This window comes from Microplitis demolitor, chromosome 5 (genome assembly GCF_026212275.2).
Source record: "Microplitis demolitor isolate Queensland-Clemson2020A chromosome 5, iyMicDemo2.1a, whole genome shotgun sequence".
NCBI lineage: Eukaryota > Metazoa > Arthropoda > Insecta > Hymenoptera > Braconidae > Microplitis > Microplitis demolitor.
The window spans coordinates 11,389,279-11,393,281 of record NC_068549.1 but is presented as its reverse complement, the minus strand read 5'-3'; the positions used below and the strand labels follow the sequence as shown (position 1 = coordinate 11,393,281).

The 4,003-nt window shown below is 34.1% G+C and overlaps 1 pseudogene; it reads right to left on the bottom strand.

Moving 5' to 3' along the window:
- Positions 1-479: 479 nt before the first annotated feature.
- On the bottom strand, positions 480-3,567 carry LOC128667779 (uncharacterized; annotated as a pseudogene).
- Positions 3,568-4,003: the final 436 nt, after the last annotated feature.

The following is a 4,003-nucleotide window of genomic DNA, read 5'->3' as shown; positions in this document are numbered from 1 at the left end:
ATAACGGCTTACAAACAGTAATACGACTGCTCTGTAGCAGTTCGCAAAGATTGGATTTTAAAGACACCAAGTCTGGGGAAAAAATGTCGTAATGGCAGTTGTCAGCTTGTAATCGATCGATTGCAAGTGCTAGATCTGATGTACAAGTAATATACTCATGGAGGTATACAAAATCCGACTTGGAGAATTTATACTTTAAATAGAGGATGTCTTTCTGTAATAACTTTTCTTTAACAGCCAAGATTTGTTTGATACAATCATAATATGAGTTCCACCGCGTTATTACCGGTTTTTTAAAAGAAATACCTTAATGTGATTTAAAATATTCATTTTTTTTCGGTGATCGTAATAATTTCCACAAAGAAGAACACTTCTTAATGGTATTTGTGTGTTTTTGTTTTAAAATTGGAGATTCATCGATAGCTTTACTGATATCTGATGTTGCTATTAAGTTTAGCGTATGACTTGCGCATCAAAGATGCTGCGGTAAAGTTATTTCGTATTCCAAATCAAATCCTTGATCAACCTCGATATGATTCTCGTTAGAAGAGTTGAAAAAGTTTTCATCATTATCTCAATGATCATCATCATTATCATCACAATTTAATTCAGACGGTTCTAAAAATAATATTGAAATAATAGTAAGTAATAACAGAAACTTTATTAAAATTATATTCGGTAATTAAGTACCAACTAATAAAATAGCAAAGTATTGAATATAATAAAATTTTGAGTTTTGAGCAGAACAGAATTTCAAAAATAGCCTAAATCAACAATAACGGTTATAGTTGGCTTACTTGTTTTAGTCATTTTTAAGAAATCCTGTTTAAAGTCTACATGATGTTGTATTGTAATGAATTTATTTCTAACCATAAAAAATAATAAATTGTAATTGCTTATATATTTGTTATAACACATATTTAGGATTCAATTTTCTGTATAACTATAAAGAAAAGATATTTACCAAAAAGATCTTTATCTTCAACGTTGACACCAAATTCTCTGAAAGCTTTAATAACATTTGATCCGTTATCTGTGACGGTTGCTCTTATGTTGTTAGATGTAAGACCAAATGAACTATGGATTTCAGATAATTTTTTAGCAAAATGGCATCAAATGAATGAGTGCCAGGAAAACGTTTGCAAGTAATCGCAGCAAATTTTTTTTCCAAACTTTTCGGGTCTATCTAAAAATAAAAATTTCAAAATTATATACTTTTTACTTATTTGCTTCAAAACAATTCTTATCAAAGTAACACATGGAAGAGTAGAAGTCAAAAGGTAGCAGACTTAAAATATTAAAGAGCTAAAATTTAACCCAGATAGGAAAGTACGACAGGCCCAGGCTTGGCTCAGGCTTGGTTCAACTATGTTGAACTCTGGACCAAGCTTGTAAGCCAGCCTTGTTCCAGCCTTGGTAGAAGTCGGGAATGATAACTGGGTGCCAAGCCTGGTTGCCAGCCCTGACCCATGCTTGCTTGCCAGACCTGGCCCATGCTTGGTTGCCAGACTTGGCCCATGCATCGAAAAAACACATAAATTCAATTAAAAAAAAAAATTTATTATTATTAAAGTACTAGAGTTTGTGATCATTAACGTTTAAACTATTTAAGTGAAGTAAATAACGTGAAAAAAACTCGGTGAAAATTCTGCTGGGCTCTGGGCGCGAACTGCCGTCCTTCTGATTGCTGGGTTTGAACGCTGGCTACTGGATGAACCTACTAACGTTCAATTGAAACTTTTATATATTCTACTTGTTCATTTTACTACAACCACTCGGTTTTATGAAATATAAAGAGCAATTTAATTTATATTTTCGATTAAGAAAGAAAAAAATAATTTCGTATTATTTATATTATAGTTACATAATTTTTTAAAATAAAATTTATTAAATATAATTGATTATTTATCAAGAACCCAGCTTAATTATCTTACTCTACCACCATAATTCCCAAGTTAGGGTGACTCTCGGCTTGGCCAAGGCTAGGTTATCTAGTGTTGGCCGATGTTAGGGTAACCATCCAACGGCCGAGGCTAGGTTATTCAATCTTGGCCCATGTTAGGGTGACTCTAGGGTTGGCCAAAGCTAGGGTATTCAGTCTTGGCCCAAGCCTGGGTAATCATTGGAATGGCCAATACTAATTAACCAGTTATGGCCCAGGCATGGGACAGTATAGGTTTGCCAAGACGGGCTTCCCAATAATGTCCCAGGCATGGCCCCGTCGTTCAACTCGGGGGCTTCCTGTATGGGTAGAAGTTATTCATAGCTGGGTCCTAGCTAGGGTCTACCGTGGAAACCCAGAGCTCGGTGAACTAGTTCTGGTTCAAGCTTGGGCCAATATTGAAGAGCTAGAGCAGGGTTACCCATGACTGGGTCTCGTTTGGGGCCAACAGCGGAAAGCCAGCGCTAGGTTGCCCACGACTGGGCCTTAGCTAGGGCCGACACTAGGAAGCCAGAGCTGGGCTTACTAGTTCTGGTTTAATCTTGGGCCAAGGATAGAAAGCCAGCCCTAGGTTGCCCACGACTGGACCTAAGCTAGGGCCGACATTGGGAAGCCAGAGCTAGGTTGCCCAGTCCTGGGCCTTAGCTAGGGCCGACACTGGGGAGCCAGAGCTGGGTTACCCAGTCCTGGTCCGTGCTTAGCCCCGTTGTCAGAGCTTGTAAGTTCCTACATGGGAAAAAGTAAAAAAAAAAATTTTTAAGAAATCGTGATCGTTACAAATTTAAAATAAAAATAATTATAACCGTACAGTAAACTATTGATTGTATATTTATAAACTTAGACCAAAAAATGATTTTTTTATTAAATTTTAAAATAATCTGCATGATATGAAACTTACCCAGCTAGAAGTAACACCTAAAAATCTTTTACTTCCGCTTGTCCCTACATCGGCAGTAGTAAAAACAAAGCCATTATTTGATATTACTAATTGTAATTGATCTCTAATCTCATTAAAGCTTTTGGTTACATAAGTTTTTATTCGTTTTCCTAAAGAATATCGCGATAAATGTTCAAATTGTGTCTCTCCTTTCTTGATTTGTAAATCTATACAAAAAAAATAATAAATTACGATTTAAAATTTTTTATCCTGGCTCGAATAATCATTAAAAATTTTAATTTATTTTTTAGAAAGTGCTTTTCGTAAGTACTATCGAAAATTTGACGGAATGACGATCGTTTCACAATATTTATAGGTAGCATACTATCTAAAATGAAATGAGTTAAATCTTCGTCGAATTTTTCTTGATTAAAGCAACAAGACCACCGCTTTCTATCAACTGATGATGTTGGATCAATTTTTTTGGTGTTTAAGTATTCTTTATACTCTTTATATTGAGACTCATGAACAGTCTGAAATATAAGCAGACAATAAAATAGTAATTACACAAAAAATAAAGATATTAACAAAATATGTTGTTGAATTTTTAAGTTGAATAAATCAATTCAAAAATATATTTAAAAAAAAATCTCTTACTTTTAAATGGGAGGAGAAGTTAGAAGTAGTACGCAAAGAACCTTAATAAAACTTTTCCCCCGGACAAAACTGACATTTAGCTAAAATATTTTTATCCGTTGATCTACTGAGGTCTACTGCAAAAAATTTTCCGTCAAGAATAGCTATTTTTGCAATTGTGCTCTTTATTATTTCAACTGGACTTTCTTGAAGATTATTAGTATCAAGTGCATTTGTAGGAATCCCATCATCAATACTGTGATTATTATTGTTATCACTTATTGTAGAATTGTGAGGATGGGCATTACTAGGACTTGAAAGTTGTTCTGAATCAATGTCAGAAGATATTTCACGATTTATATCATATACAGATAAATCACTGAGACGACTCAATTCTCTTTCAATATTCAAATTACTATCAACTGAAGGCACTAATAATCGTTGTCGTTTTCGACTGGGTGAATTATTAATAGACTCCATTGAAAAACTCACCTGCAATAATAAAATTGTTATTTTTTAAGTATTATAATAATTAAATGTCAGGTTTA